Here is an 18,270-nt window from a genome sequence, read left to right on the forward strand (position 1 = left end):
TTTTTTAAAAGATATCGAATTTGAAATAATGAAATCCTATTGGTTGGTGAACCTAGAGGGTAAACCCTAGGGGGTGAACCCAAGAATAACTCTTCATTTATTGTATAACGAATACTGAAAGTTGAGGAGAGGCGTTCACAACTCACAAGCAAATAATTCTCTGCAAATAGTATATGTTTAATTATAAACATAATAATTTCACATAGGAAAGGCATACAATACACAACACACATTTAAGACTAAATATATTTCGACAAAGTGATTCACAATTTTTTCAATCTAAAGTGTAGAGAATGATGAGAGTATAAGATTGGAAGAATTGTATATTGACTCTCATAATGATAAAGCTTATACATGTACAACTTATATAGGAAGATAAGAATGTAAACGTTAAACCTAGATTTCTTAACTAAATATATACATATCTCAATAAAAATATTCACAATTATGTTTTATATCTTCATGATTCTCTATGTAAAGGACTAAAAACAGAGTCGGTTTGATTAAGAAACAAAACAACATAGCCAAGTTATTACAAAAGCCAATACCTAAATCCATTCAGAAGATGATGCTAACAAATCAAAAGACTTTAAACTCAAGAAAGCATAAATTAAAAAAAAAAAAGAACAGAGCTTATGGCATTGATTTTGATGAGGCATAGTGAAGCCTGGTGAGCACGTCAACTCTCTTACACAACTCTTCCACTTAAATGTTCATGTATTTAGAAATATCTTCGATCTTGTTCCTACTCAGATCAAGAAAAAAAAATCGATTAAGTTCATTGACTGTACCAAAGATAACAGTTTTTATCTAACCAGTCTCTCAATCAGATGGCCTCAATCACATGGGAGAACCAAATTACGTTGAACATTTCTAGTTTCAGTATCCGCAACCTATATCTACTGGAAGTCTTTTTACTCCAGTAGTTATGAAGTCATTAATTTTTTTTACGTTTCAATATTTTGGATTCGAATCTTAGAGAAATGATTTATTAACAATTACATAGATTAATAGAGAATAAACCTACACAAGATTTTCATCACGATGTAAGCAGTGTCGGCCCTGGATAGAAGCTGGGGTAGCATGTGCTTCCAGCCTTGAAAATAATATGTAATATTTCAACTATTTTTGACTAAAATCTCCATTAGCTTAGTTGGTAAATGTTAATAACCATATGTTAGTACTACAAACAAACTAAAAGTTTGTTTACATGACAGAAATAAGAGATCAACAGTTATTGTATAGAAATAAATTGTAAGGTAACATACATAATTTTTTTTTAAAAAACTCAACCATAATTCCAATATTGATATGGAAATAAAAATATATAGTTGCACAATTCGAAAGAATGCAATATAAAACAACTTACCAAAAACAAATAAGAGCAGACATGAAACTAGATGATTTAAAATAAGAAAATGATTAAAAGTTCTATCGCCAAAATAAAAACAGAACATAGTCCCATTCAAACTATCTCAGTAATTGTATAAGGCAATTTAGTAAACACAACAAAACTGAGTCTTAATCTCCTTATAACAAATAAGTTCAATGAAAAGAGTTGATAAAAGTAAAGAAGAGCAATCACAATAATAAATATCACACATAATATAAAACCAAACTCTTCAAGTTAAACACAAATGTTAAATAAAAGTAAAATATCTGGGTGAACAGAGATCAAACCCTAGTATTATATAAAAACGCATTAAAAGTAACAAAACCCCCTTTTTGACTGTCTCGACATCGGACGGTGAAATTATTTTTGTAAATGCTGAGTCACCTTTAGAGAATTGGTTCTCAAATTTCATTTTATGGCATCTTATTTTGAACATATGAATATTTCCTTCACGGTGTTGCAAAATTTCCTACACAGAATCAAAAACACATTAAGTTTCTTATTTTCCCAAACATTGAGAGAAGAAGAATAAATTGAGAGAAGAAGAAAGAGGAAACTTACAGCCATGAATCGTCTCCAACAAGCATCATATCTCCTTCATGAACTTTAAAGGTTAGTTTCCATTGACTGTGCATATGCAACTTGCCTTCGATATTAAAGAGTTTTTCTAGTTCAAGGATCATGTGATTGTATCCATCAAAATCAGTTAAATCAACAGTTCTAACAACACCTTCCATGTGAACCTGGTCAATAAACATATCAAGTGTTTGTGAATTAAATATAGTCATCTCAATCTGGTTAAAAAGTTATTCAAGTTTCTTATCAATATCAAATCTACTGTATTAGAATAAAACTATGTGTGCAACCATATATAAAATCTAGTCTTTTCTTAAAAAGAACATGAATAATTTTACAAAGCCTATGTCTTATCATGTTCTAGTTATTAATAATTAATAATTTTAGAATTGACTAAAAAGTAAAGAATAAGTAGAAGATGCTCTTAGTCATACCTTGGTACTACTTGTAGTACACCTTATTTTCTTCGTTTGGATTTCTGTTAGTGATGTCACTGCTTGAATTTGATCAAGCTTTTCTTCATCAAAGATTTCAGAAATTTTACTCTTTTGGTATGATTCAAGTGGTTCCAAAACATCTCTTGCTTTGGTAGAAGCCGTTAGATCAACTCCAAACAATCTGAAGCTACTAGATGCATTGGTGGTTGAATTTTCTTTTGTTGACTGGACCATTTGGTCATTGTAATATGGTTTGGACATAGCAAGACCTGCATAGCTCACTAGCCAACCAGATGAATTTTTGAATCATTAGTTTCATTCTGATAAATAAGTTGAGGAAGACTTGTCGAAGATTTTATACTTGATTCTCCAATTTATTGGCTTTGAGTCAACATATGAATTATCATATTTGAACTTATATATAGAAATATGATGATAATGGATACACAAAGAAGCATAAATTATTTAAAAGTATTTTCTTACCAATTTCGTTAATTTCGCGTTGGCGTTTGTTTTTCGAATTAAAGGCTCGATTTCCCATGGAGAGACCTTATTAGGTCTTGAAATTGTTGCAGCTTCATCCCACTGAACCTATAAAAATAAGTTAGTGGATTTTACTTATTATTATTTTGAAATCATAGTCTAAAATAATATAACAAAAATTAGTTATGAATAAGTTTTACTTGTAGGTTTCGCCATTCTGAATCCTTCCAATAAATGGAGAAATCTTCCACTTTTACTATTGTCCCAGAACATCTTTGCAGTATAAACAAAATTTGTAAGTAATCATATTTGGAAAAAAAAAATTATATGAGAGTCAAATATTTACATTATTTCATTAAAATCACGTCCTTCAAACTTCATAGTAAACCTTGAACCTGTATTGAACTTCATGTTCACTGCATCTATAACTTTTTGCAGTTGACAATGAATTTGCTCGACCTAATATCATCATATCAAGAATAAATTAAAATATGCTTTTTAAAAATAAAATATTCTCATGATGTTTAAGTAGAGTAATAAAGTATTTTCCTTACTTTGGCCTATAAAACACGTCGAACATACATTTGGAGTTAATAGCATTCGATGCAGTAGCAACTAAACCATAATGCATACTCTCTTTCGAAATTACTGATGATGATATGTTGCTTTGTTGAGGCGCTGCTTTTCTGATTCCGATTTGTGATTCCCCATTCTCCCCTCTAAAACAAAAAATATTTAAAATACAAAAAAAATTAAGAAACAAAAGAGATGCAAAATGACAAATGTATATACCTAAGGAATACAACAGAGTCTCCAACGGCCAAACTTTTTTTTCTTACAAACTGTTTCCAACCAGATGTGAAAAGATGTCTTTGTGGTGTACCTAATTGATAATTTATACATAAATAAAGATTATTAGTTGTGTATAAAGATTATTAGTTACTACCAAACGATTTTGATATAGAAAACGTAGCTACCTCTAAAAGTGTGTTTAAATTTCCAAACATGATCATGGAGATCTTTAGCAACTATCCACTGACTCGGTGCTTGCTGTGACATATCCTAAAAAAACGTTTAATACAAAGGATCATATAAAAATTTACAATATAAGTCAATTATGGATTTATTTGGTGTATTTATTAAATGAAAATACCAATAGAGGAAGACATTCAATGGCATCTTTTTTAAATAAAGAAAAACCACCATGTGTGCTGGCATCCGAAGCAGTTAACACCTTGGTAAAATAGTTAATGTTTTGTTCGTTGTTGCCATTAGGAATAGAGACTTCAAATTCCTAATAATTAAATTCATAAATTTATTTACAGATATTATAAAAAGAGGTACTATTAGTTCTTAAATAAAATTTTAAAATTTCCACGTACAGGTGAAAATGGCGACAACGAAACTTTTGCATAAACTTCATCTGTATTGGTATCCACCTAAATTCATGCATAAAACATGTCAAAACCATAATATGTACAATTGTAAGCCAATTAATCTCATGTGTATTTCCTAAAGAGAAACATCAAATACCAAAGATACATACCTTAAGCTTGATGCTAATAACATTACAACGAATTTTTGAAGAAATATCAAAAATTGGTTTAAATTGGCACAGGTTGTCATTTTCTGATGCTACAAGCTGATAATGTCATAAGATTGTAGAAAAGTTTATTGAATAACAAAATATGAGAATTAATGTGAAATTATTCATAGAAAAACATGTGCCTGCTCTATGTGCCCTTGAGGAAAATAATAAACTTCTTCTCCAATTATTGGAAGATCAAACAAAGATCCAGCACATAACTTCCATAACTGATTATACATATATCTATTGGTTCCATCAGTTCCTAAATGAATAAAAAAATATTTTTATGAGTAAATATTCCTAATAAATCAAAAGTTAAATTTGAGTTCCTTTTTTAACTTATACCTTGAAATTTAGGTTGTGCATCTCTAATTTTGTTATTCTCCATCAGCTTTTACCAAATAATGGTCTTGAATTACACCTTACACAAAAATATCACCAAATCCAGAATAGTTGTTAGCATGGTATTCTATTTCAAAATTAGGGGTGGGCGGTCGGTACCCATTATTATTCAGTTCGGGTCTATTTAGGTTTTGGGTTTTTGAGATTAAAGATTTCAATCTCATTTAAGTATTTATAAATTTTTATTCGTGTTTGGTTCGGATCTTTGCGGGAGATGAGCTGTTTAAATTATTTTTAAATTTTTCAAACTCTAAAAATGAAGTTTGTGTTTTTTTTAAATAATTCAAATTCAAAAGAGTATATAAAGTTTGTGTTTTTTAAAAGGTATTGATAAACAGGTTTGTGTTTTTTTAAGTATGATTACATCATGATAGATAGAGAATTTTAAATAAAATTTTACAAATTATATTGCAATATAAATCATGATTATTCACAAAATCGAGCCATACAAGTAGATAATTAACATAATACCTTTGATTAGTGAATTGTTGAGCACGTTTTGATCTTGGTAAACAAGTTTGTTTTCTGTTCTTTACAATGATCTGTATTTGTCTTTGTTTAGTCATCAATTTGATATACATCAGGTATTTATAGTTGAGAAGTCATTGTCCTACATTAATATTGTTCATATGATTTTTGACTAAAGATTACCTCATAAGTCATAATTAGTTGATTTGTCAGTGAAGAAAATGGTCTTTAGTAAAAGAAAATTCAAAGGTCGCCTATGGATTCTGTACTTAAACATTAATGCATTTTTACAGCCTTTCCATTTATGTGAAAAAAATCCCAAAATGGAACTCATCTAATGTTGAACACGTCAATTCTCCCATCATCACCTCAATCCCAAAATGGAACTCATCTCTAAATGGTAACCAAAGAAATGAGTGAGCATAGTTGATTCCTTACCATTTCTTACAATTTACACCATTTACAAGGAATATTTATTACTTATGATTCCTTAATATTCTTTAACTTTTAAAGAATAAAAGACTACAATTATTCCTTATAAAATTAGAAAAGAAATAGATTTTCCTCTTATTTTTTCATTTCATTCTTTTCCTTGTTATTTCTCTTATTCTTTTAATGGTTACCAGTTAAAGCCTTACATCTTTGGTTAACAATTAACCAAAAGTCATGTGTTTCTACATGATCCACACATACATGTGATGGACAGAAGTTGACCAAAAAACAGAAATATTATATTGGACCTAACTTTTATTTTGTAAGTTTTTAAATTCAATACACCTTTCAACTTTATAGTTAAACTTACATTGAATCACTAATATTCCTTTCATTATACTACTATCTATGTTTCCAAACAATATTCTTATTTATTACTTATGATTCCTTAATATTCTTTAACTTTTAAAGAATAAAAGACTACAATTATTCCTTATAAAATTAGAAAAGAAATAGATTTTCCTCTTATTTTTTCATTTCATTCTTTTCCTTGTTATTTCTCTTATTCTTTTAATGGTTACCAGTTAAAGCCTTACATCTTTGGTTAATAATTAACCTACATATTTTAATGATTGTCTTTTCCAGTTAAATTAATGAGTTTTTCTTAATCAAATTTAAACTTAATATCATTAAATGAACCTACCTTTTATAATGTTTCTCTTTTCCAGTTAAATTAATGAGTTTTCTTTAGTCAAATTTAAATTTAATATCATTAAATAAACCTAAAAATACATCATATATTTAATGTAAATTATTACGGATGAGTACGGCCCAATAAAGAACTTGAATTTTATTTTTTACGAAAACGTGAATCACTTGACATATCCCATATATATGTTACTATCATTTATAAAGCTTAGAAAAGCATCATCTAATAAATATTAATATAAAACATATCATATATATGTTACTATCATTTAAATTTAATTATATATCATATCAAATAGAAAAAATATTTTTTCGATTTATAAAATTTATTTATATGTTTGCACCAATTTAATTATGTAAGTAATAGATAATGACTTTTTAATTATTCAATATATATTTATTTCATAATATGTTATAAACATATAATATGTAAAATAATTTATATATATAATGTTTATTCCGCGCAAGGCGCGGGTCTTAACCTAGTATAATATTTAAAATATATTAACTACAATATAACAAATGCATATAACCTACCTATACTTTAGTTTGAAATGATCATGCTCAAGTTTTATATAGTCAACTTACATCATGCATCGATCGATGTACAATATTCAAACCACCTATAGTTTTCGTTTTCTTTATAGGATGTATCAACCAACCAATCATCCTATTGATTTTCTAAGCTTTATAAAAACAAATCAATAAATACAAACTCAAAATCCAATATCTTCTATTAATCAAAACATAATATCTTTAATGTCGTATCTTTAATGTACCTATTAAATATAGAAACTGTAACCATAATTACACTAATTATAAGAATATAATTGATTCCAACCAATTGATCTATTACTTCGGTAATTGATTTGCTTGTAGAAGAGGAAACAAGAAATTTAAAATTTGTAAGAATATAAAGATATAGAGATTCCAACCAATTGCCTATATTTGTGTATGAGTTTCGCATTATAAGCTTCAAATTGAACATTGAAAAAGATAGAGATTTTTTTTAATCTTTTACCGACACAGAACTTAAACAAAACAAAAGAGTTAAAGGTAATTTATTTTTGTTACACTTCCCGGAAAAAAACTTACAACATGGGCTTTCATAATATGGCCTTTTAACATATTAATGTTATGGATATTTAATAAATATATGCAAGAAAAAATAAAGACTATAAATAATTTATTATTAATAAAATTATGAAATTATTTATAATTTGATGACTAGTTCATCGCCATTTTTTATATGTTAAATTTTCATAGAAGTTTAAAAATCATTATATTTTCTTTAAACATGTACAATTAAATTATAATCTTTTTATGCCATACTAAGTCATAATATAATATTTCTTCATATTTTACATTAATAACCATTGTTTTTAAATATCGTCTACAATTCTCTAATTACGTCTATTTGTTCAATTTTTTATATGATATCGAATATTCGTCATAAATAGATGGTTTAAGATGCCAAAAAAAAATATTTAGTTGGTGAATATAATACATCAAATATTACAAATACATCATTTAGTTAAATAAATAACCAAAAATCAAAAATTTATACCCGCGCTGGCGCACTGGTCAGGGTCTAGTTTTTCTTTATACTACTATCCATGTTTACAAACAACACTATAATTAATCTTTTATCCAAGCAATATAAAATATTAGACCTCATATTTTTTATAATTCTAACAATTTTCTTTCAAATTATTTAGATAAATTAAATAATAGAAAAAATTCAGATAATTTATAAACAGCAAAAATAAATAGAACTTATTTTACAGGTTTAATAACTACAAAAAATTCAATAATAAATCAATTAAATTAACGGATTATTTTATTTATTATATTTCCTAAATAATGGTTATATCATTTAAGTAACATAATAATTCAATAATATCCATATCATAAAAATATATAAAGTTATACATTGTACAATAAATATAATAACAAAAATAATTATGAAAAATGTTCAAAAAAAAAAAAAATATATATATGTATATATATATGTGTTATTTAAAGAAAATGCTTAACACTAATTGTTAACAACAAATTTAAACCTATTATAAGATAAACCAAAATATTAACAAGATAAATTACACAAAACAATTATAATAAAATTAATTAGGCTATATAAAAAGGAGTAATATGTTCAAGACATATTTATAGTTCTTAATTATTTGATACATATCATTTTCTGCATCAAAATTTTGTAGAAACGTCAAAATTTCATAAAACTACAAAACAATGAACCTTAGAATTTAGATTAAAAGGTGACAAATTATGAAACTATATCAATTTAAATCAAATTGGATTACATATCGGTCATCCATCGGTTCAATCGGTTAGTCTCTAGTTTTAGTGATTTTTTTAAATATTGATATTTTTAAAAACCTAAAGAAAATTATCAAATCACCGGATTAACCGATTTGACCGCGGGTTTGGATCGAATTTAAAAACACTGATTTTAGTTTCAAAATGTTTTAAATACGAAAAACTTAGTAGTAGAATTTGTCATCATAAAATATTCTGCGCTTGCAAAGCACGGATCAAAATCTAATGATACTTAAAAGGCATTACAAACAAAAATATGAAAGTACTAGATGATAACCATCATTTTATACTAATGTTTGTTTATCAAATGATTTTAACATTTTGCAACACTACCATTTTTATCGATTATAAAATGATGAATACAAATGTTGGTCTCTTAAATTTATCATTGTTGTTAAAGAGTTAACGTATTAAAGTTCATTTTAATTATTTCAGGACTCCATATGCACAAAAGGATATTAAGTTTTGCCAGCTGACACAAATCAAAGTAATCGTATAGGCAAGATCGATTGTAAAATGACAAAAGAGGATTAGGTGCACCATCTATGTAATAAGTAAATGCCTCTTTTCGGCTCTGGATTTGTTTACTATTGAGTCTCCATATGTGATTTCATTTTCTACCTCTATAAAATTGTGTTGTCGTTTATGTTTCACTGATATGAGTTTTATTTTTTTTTCTTCTATGAATTCGGTGAATTACATAAGTGTCAATTTAAAAAGATAGACATCTGTAAAAATTAGTTATACTCCAGATACATATAAACTCTATTCACAGGTTAGTGATTCTAATATATCAAGTTGTTATATAATATAAGTGCAGACTCAGAATATAAATGTATGTCTAGTAGTTAGTACATATTCACTAGTTCAGTTTAAAAATCATCTAATTCTAGAACAACAAAACAAATTATTTATTTTATTAACCTATGATTTAGGTTTAGTTACTTAAGAGTATACGATAAAATATATTTATATATAATATTTTACCATTATAGTATGTGTAAACTATGTATAAACTAAGAACTGTTTGATTTATTAAATGATAAACCAGAAAACTTATAATAAATAGTTAAAATCTTTCATTCTTACATTTATAATAGCTAGATAGGGTATTAGGGAGAAACAAATACTAGACGAATGATCAAATCTCTCATTCTTCGAACAAACTCAAAAGGAGATTATTAGAATCTTGTCATGATATTTCATTAAAAGCTTTTTAGGAATAAAAATCAAGATTAAAATATTTAATCTGAATAAAATAATATATATAGTGCTTCTAATATTAAAAATCACATCGATTTAAAGAATATTTGGGACTGTCAGGATCAAATAACATAGGGGAAATTACATGTTTACCACTTTCATGGTAGCACTTTTCATTTTTACCGCCACTAAGGAGACATTTTCAAAAATACATTCTTCATTTAGTGGCAAAAAACTCTTATGCTCTTGTTATTTATATATATAATAAATCATTATTTAAATAAAAAAATAAAAAAAGTAAATTTTTTTTTATGTTTTCGAATTATACTTTTTCAAACTCGAACTCTTTTATAAAAATATATTTGAAATTTTTTTTCGAATTTTTCTTTAATTTATTTTCAAATTTCTTTTGAAAAACGAAAATTAATTTTGAAACTATTTTTAAAATTTTTTATATATTTTTAAAATATTTATTTATATATTTATTAGAATTCTAAATTTCGCATTCCAAAAACCCTACCCCACCCCTCAACTCTAAACTCTAAGTCTATATTAGTTAACCCTAAGGATATAATTGTCTTTTATCCTTCATTAAAAGTGAGGGTAAAAGTGGTTACTGTAAACATGAAAAGTGGTACTATGAATGTGCTATTTGTGGCAATTTCCCAATAACATATTTGAAACTACCTATTTAAGAAATAATTTGTATACATAAAAGTATATACCTCAATCATTTTATTTGTGTTATATGGTATTAATTATAATTAAGTGATATTGACATAAATATAGTATATTTTAATATAATTTTTTATTATTAACACTTCCTACTCATATGATTTTATTAACATTTGTATGTTTACTGTAACAAAAATTTAAACCGCTAATTACAAAACTTTTAATGTGAGATTTATCAGTACAAATTTCAAAATTAAAATATTAAGATCTCAATAATTTTCCATGAAAATTTTGAATTTTACATATTGTTATATAGTATGTAGTTTAATTTTAATGATATTAATATATATATATATATATATAATATGAATATTTATTAATGAGACTTAATATTCATACGATTTATGATCATCTGTATTTTGATTGAACAAAAAAATAAACCATTGATCACAAAACTTTCAATGTGAGACTTTTGTCATTTTTAGTAATATGTAGTCGTTTTAAAAAATTCAAAATATAACATATAAGAAAACAATCTATTTGTTTATTATATGCTTGATGTGACTGTTTAATTTCCATTAATAGTATAAAATTAAACAAAAAAGAGAGATGATACAAAAAATGTTTTCAAATATGTATTATTCATAATCATTAATTGTCATATATATGTTAATCATATTAGGTAATTCCGTAAGTTTTATTTCATAAGAAAATTGAGAATATTCTTTTTTACATTACTAATCAATTTGATAGTTAATTTAATAAAATAAAATAATATATATTTATAAAGACCAACTTATTTTTCTAAAGATTGTAAGAATCATCCTAGTAATGACATATGGCTCTGAAAACATGTTGTAATGCTTCAGAATTAATATACAGGGGATGGTTCCTACTTGCATACATCATATTCATAGAAGCATGTTCCGTAGCCTGCAAGCAACATATAAAATATCTCATCTAGTATCTTGTACTCCCCATACATAAAATAATTGCAGAAAAGAAAATGTTATATCAAAAAGATGTTATTAGAGAGGTTACTCAAATTCAGTCACGTATTTCTTTTGTCATTTATCTTACTTTTGGAAAATAAGTATACATGGGTAAATCCATATATAAAATAGGGCATAACATTTATAGATATAATTGGAGATATTATTGGCCGATTATTCATTTTAGTAACCTAGATGGTGCAAGAAACTTACTAGGGTTTATCTTGGTGAGTGTAGCTGTTCCACCGAAGTAACAAGCAATGCGATTGTTCCATTGGTTTGATAACTCATTAAACGCAAAAGATGCGTGCGACCGTATAGTATCCGGCTCTATGACTAAGCAATCAACTCTCCCAATACCAAATGCTCAATCAAGAGCTCTGTGTAGCTCTGATACATGTGACCTCGTCGAATCACAGCTTTAGAACAAATAGATGAACAAGAAACATAAACACACAAACTTTTGGACAATTAATTATTTCCTCTAAGTGTTCAAGCTCATTTTTGATGTTTGGCCTAAACTGTGAAGTCGTTTAACCTCGAACTCACGTTGCACAAGTATACAAACACGAAGCTCTCACGGAAACCGCTCAGGAATACAGATACGAAAGAAACGGATGAGAAACGAAAAATAAGAAAAGGAGCACACACATATGGGATATGGAGACACAAATATAATCTAAATAGAAAACTTCATTTTCTTATTCTAGATTTCTTTTTTGTATTTATCTCTTAACATGTACATTTATTACTATGTTAAGTTTCCACATATTTGGAATTATTCAACAGAACAAAAGAACCAAATTACCCGTAACCTAAATCTAAAGGAAGTCTTATTACTGGATTCGGATCCTAGAGAAATGATTTATTAACAACTAGGAGTTTTGCCTGTACATGCGGACATAGTTATTTAATAATATATTTAATAAATATTTATTAATAAATATATTATTAGTTTAAAGATCAAAAAAAAATTAAACATTAAATTTATACTATTTTATGAATCTTTCAATTTTTTAATTTTTATTGATTTATAAACATTATTTTTGGATAACAACACTAATATCTTGTAAATATGTTATTATCTTGAACAAATTTTTATTATATTAATTTATAAACAATGATATAATTAAATAAACAAATATATAATTGTTAATATAAAGTGATGTTATTAAACCAAATTCTAGGAATTAGCATAACTTACAAAATCTCAAAATAAATCAAAAACACAAAAATGTTAAACCAAACTCAGCTTTACATATATTAGTCAAAGTAAATAAGAATATTGATATATGTATAATTATATTGTGAAATACTTCCTATAATAATTAAATAAACACTCAATCAGACTAACTATGTTGACAAACAAAACATTAATATTTAATGTATATTTGAGGAAATTTTAATTTAAACAAAGTTATAATTTTATAAAAATCGTGAAAAATTAAAAGTAAATAAAGTAAATTTTAAATTTTCATAAATATAAGGTACTTGTTGTAAAAAGGAATATTTTCTTTTTGAAAGTTATTCTTACAACTGGACGATAACAATAAATATTTAGTAAAAATAAAAACAAAGAAATACTAAATTTTTAACTTTTTTTTTGGTGTAAATGTTAAAATTAAATTTGGCTCAGCTTAGGAGACAATGCAGTCCTAGACGCAGAGCCATTCCCAAACAGAGAAGCTTTGAGACCGAGAGCATCCTTTCTCACGAGTGACCGAGATCAAAGCTGCCGGGAACCCATATAACCTGATTAAGTAGAACCTCATTAGCTTCAATTGCATCAATGGCTCCTTCCAAAAGCAACTTCGTCACAAGCTCATTGAAACGAGCAACAACCTTGAAAGATAAAAAACGAATCTATCAGAATTCAAAAGCCTGAAAAGGTGAAGACTTTGCGAAAGTTGGAGAGCTCATGATGGCGAATCGAAGCCCTTCCCCTCTAATCAGCGACCCGGTGACATGTCGAACAGCGTCAGTTACGAACGACGAGCGTAGCTCCTTCTCTGCGTCAGAATCATTAATCTTCAAACATCTTTAGGACCACCATCAAATTTGCAGTAGATAGATAGCTCCATATAAAGATCTGAAGAAAAACTATACTAGCGAATATGGACGGACCATCAATGATCCATGCATATGATTCACATAGTGTCATCAATCACTGATACGTAACCAGCTTTGTAGTATGAAACCATGTATCTCATCATCTTCTTTTTTCCCTTCTTTTTAATAATAATACAAGTTTTCAATAAAATTGGAAAAAGAACATTTAAAACTTGTCGTAACATAAAAACCTAAATCACTCATTAAAAAAATCAAAACAATTAATTAATAAAAATCCATAAGCCATCAGGATTAGGATCGAAAATTCTGATACCATGATAAGTTTAGAGGAAACCTTTAAAGTATAATAGTTTCTCTCATCCTATTAACTTAGCCAATATGCTTATTTATACAAATAAATAACTTGTCTATCATCTTTACATTTAGAGAATAGTAAACCTTCCTTATACACAAATGCTAACTTTCCTAATAACTATATAAAAATATATACTATCTCCGTTTTAAAATAGATGATGTTTTAGAAAGTTTGTTTTGTTTCAATTTACATGAAGTTTTGAGATTTTAAGAAAATTTTGAGATTTTAATGTTAACTTTAACTTTATTGGAAACTGTTCAACCAATTAGATTTTATAGTTGGTTAACTGATTTTAAAATTATATGTTTAAAATATTTTTCTAGAAAAATATAATTTTTTTAATCTTTGTGCACTATTACAAAACATAAGTATTATGAAACGGAGGGAGTATTATAAACGATCTCATAATCCTGAGATCTCCTAATATTTTCTTTTGGAAAATTCTTTCATCATTAACACACACACACAAATATATGCATATAATAATTCTGTAAAGAAACACGTCGTACTTCCACCTCATAATTAGTTGATTAGTCATTGAAGACAATGGTCTTTGGTAAAAGAAATTCAAAGGTCCTCTATGGACTTTCTACTGAAACATTAATGAATTTTTGTCGGCCTTTCCATTTATATGAGAAATCCCAAAATGGACACTATATAAGGGATGTTGAACATGTCATGTTCTCCCATCATTTATATCTTTAATTAAAAATTAACCAAAAGTAATGTGTTTCTACACGATCCACATACATATGATGGAGACAAGTTGACCAAAATGATACTTAAAAAGGCATAACGAACAAAAATATGAAATTAGGATTCTTACTTGGACAGTTGGACACATCATAAGAGCACGTTCCGTAGCCTGCAAGCAACATATAAAATATCTCATCTATTATTACGTACTCCGCCATACATAAAATAATCGCGGAAAACTTGTGTATTTTGTGAACGGGAATGATCAACACTCTGCTTCATCTTTGGCGACTGAACTTGATTTGGTCCAAGGGTCTCTTCCTGTGAAGTATCTCGGAGTTCCTCTGATGCCTCATAAGCTGTGAAGCCAAGATTATCAACCTTTAGTGGATAAAATCAGATCTCGAGTTACTTCTTTGACAGCAAAACAGCTATCTTTTGCAGGAGATTTAAACAGCCGTCTACTAGTACGATCAATTTTTGGTCTGCAATTTGTCCCACTGGCAAAAGAATGTTTGGAAAAAACTAGAAAAGATTTGTACCACCTTTCTCTGGACAGAAGCTCTGAACTCGCAAGGGGGGCAAAAGTGTCTTGGGAGACTGTTTGTTCACCGAAAGAGTGCGGAGTTTTGGGTCTGCTTTGCTTAATGGAATTAAATTTTGTGTATGGACTCAAACTCATATGGCTCCTTTTTGCTGGTTCTGAATCGTTGTGGGTCTCAAATATTTGCAGCTGGATTTGGAGAAGGCTCATGAAGCTTTCTTATTTAGCAAAACCTTTCATTCTCTATCATGTAAACTCAGGAAGGATTTTGCGTCTTTTTGGCATAACAATTGGATGGAATTTGAATCAATTATTGATGTCATCGGCGCACTAGGTCGATCAATTGACTCTTCTGTCACTGACGACGTTACAGGGGATGCGTGGAGGATGTTAGTGGTGTCTCCTTTAAAAAAAGGGTATACAAGGGTAAATCCATATATAACATATGGCATAACATTTTTATATATAAAGAGAGATATTTTTGGCAAAACAAATTAATGGATTATTCATTTTAGTACCCTACATAGTGCAAGAAACTTACTAGGGTTGATCTTGGTGAGTGTAGCTGTTCCACTGAAGTAACAAGCAATGCGATTGTTCCCATTAGTCTGATAATACACATTAAACGCAAAAGATGCGTGCGACCATATCGTATCCGGCTCGTAACAGTCACCATGTTTCTCGATGACTGAGCAATCACTCTCCCAATACCACATCCCCAATCAAGAGCTCTCTGTAGCTCAGCCTGAGACGCACTTGGTCGAGCCACGCACCATGTTCTTCCGTCCAGGAACGTCGTATTACCTTCAGCTCGAATAGGTCTCTGGTCGGATCATCGTCACCGGTTTTGTAGCTTCACATCGTGCTTGGTATATGAACTTTAGTAGAAGCAGAGAAAATAGAAAAATCCAAAATTGATTTCTCATTTTCAAGATGTTGGTAATAGAAAATGTAAATGTAAAGAGAAGAAAATATCCAGATCATAACATCACTATAAGTAGAAACCTATATTATACATAAATAATATATTGATTGTCACATTCGTTTAAGTATAACTAGGTGGACCGTCCGCACGCATGTGCGGGCATTAACATTAATATTAAATTGATAATTACAAATTTACAACTATAAAATACTTATGTTACATGTATGTGGTTAATATGAACGATTTGATGTTACATATTAATATTTATACTATGTTCATATGAACAAAAAATACATTAGAACGTTTAGATTAAAAAATTCAGTGTTTCGTATAAACAATATGAGTTATGGAAAATACAAAGTACCTTAAGTCTATAAAGTAGAGAAACCAGACCTTAAGACCAAGGCTTCGAGTTCTATCTAGATTAAGGTAAAACCCACACATCATATAAAATCATATTTCCCATGTCTTGAGCGCCACATCATCATGAAGAGTGCTCTCGATTTTCGTAGCACCAACATCTTTCCAGTCTATTGAAAACACTGTCCCATTAGATTCCACCTGTTGATTGTGCAAAACTGCAAAAGAGTCAATCAAAATGCCAAAAACATTGTAATCTCCATGAGAGAAGAAAGACTAAATAGGAATATAGATAGATAGATACTCACAAATGATTTGCTCTAGCACTCCTCATATCTTCATCAGAATTCAAATATATCTCACGGAAGAACTTGTTCAAAGCAGCGTCTCCTTCAAGCTTATCATCCTTCTATTTCTTCTTCACTTCAGCTTCAAGCTTGTCATAGTCCTTTACTTTCTTGGAAGAACGATAAGCCGGTCTCATTGAAACCTCTGCACCATTACACAAACAAATAATATAAATTTTAAAATGTCAAGAGTCTGTGATTCAAACTTCTCATCAGGTGAAACTAAATAAAAAGAAAAAAGAATGTAGAAAACCTGTTTAAAAAATTCGGGTCTGGCAAAACTGCTGGTTGTTTGACATGTTCAAGAGATGCTAATGTGATTATCTATGCTTTTAAAAGACTTTTCTTAATTTTGGTTGATATTACTTCATATCTGCACTTCACTACTGTTATCTGAATACACACCGCAAGGAAAAAAAAGGTCAATACAATGTGTACAACTCAAAACATGGCATTGTTTGAGTTTAAAAGGACTGCTTGGTACTATCTAATAAAACGTATCATTTATATCTGATAAAGCGTATCTTTTAGATACATAACTCTTTGAACTGCTTATAGGTAAAACATCATTATTCTGTTATTTCAAAAAGTTAGAGTTCAAAGGGTTTAAAAGGACTGCTTGGTATTATCTAATAAAAAGTATCATTTAGATGTCAATTATGCAATTACATCTATAAACCAATTACCTTTTCCAACAATCTCGGTTTGAGATGATACGCTTTCTCTCTTGGAACACCAGCACAATACTAAGATGCAAAATCACTAACATAATTGACACAATTTACATAGAATTGTTTATCATGGAGGTGTGTTCTGAGAATGCATTATGCTTCAAACGATCACATTTGACACTAATCTTAAAACATCAGAAAAATATAATTGAAAAAAACAAATATTTCACACATAACCCCAATAAAAAAATCAGCCATGAAATATAAAAGAGAGATTTAAATACCTGAGATTTATTATCATTGGTTTCATTGTAACAACGGAGATGATTTACGGTTTCTTTCTCTAAGTCTTGAGTCAGAAAAAAAAAGTAATTCTAACAAAAGTATTTAAAGATGTAAATAATCCCCAAAAGATAACAAATTATATAATTGATAGGACAACGTCAATGAGTTTCAAAGTTTTTAAGAAGCTTTGAGATTATTTTTGGCTCTCAATTATATAATTTGTTGATTATCATACATCTGCGCAAGATCACAAATGTAGAATTTAAATTAGAACGATCAAAAACATATGAAAACTTAAAAGATAGATGCGTGAAACTAATAGA

At 28.2% G+C, this 18,270-nt stretch overlaps 2 pseudogenes; both read right to left on the minus strand.

Annotated features, from left to right (window-relative positions):
• Nucleotides 1-475: 475 nt before the first annotated feature.
• On the minus strand, nucleotides 476-6,883 carry LOC103839926 (annotated as a pseudogene).
• A 4,105-nt stretch (nucleotides 6,884-10,988) lies between these two features.
• On the minus strand, nucleotides 10,989-16,410 carry LOC117128336 (annotated as a pseudogene).
• Nucleotides 16,411-18,270: the final 1,860 nt, after the last annotated feature.

Source organism: Brassica rapa, chromosome A09 (assembly GCF_000309985.2).
Source record: "Brassica rapa cultivar Chiifu-401-42 chromosome A09, CAAS_Brap_v3.01, whole genome shotgun sequence".
NCBI classification, from domain to species: Eukaryota; Viridiplantae; Streptophyta; class Magnoliopsida; order Brassicales; family Brassicaceae; genus Brassica; species Brassica rapa.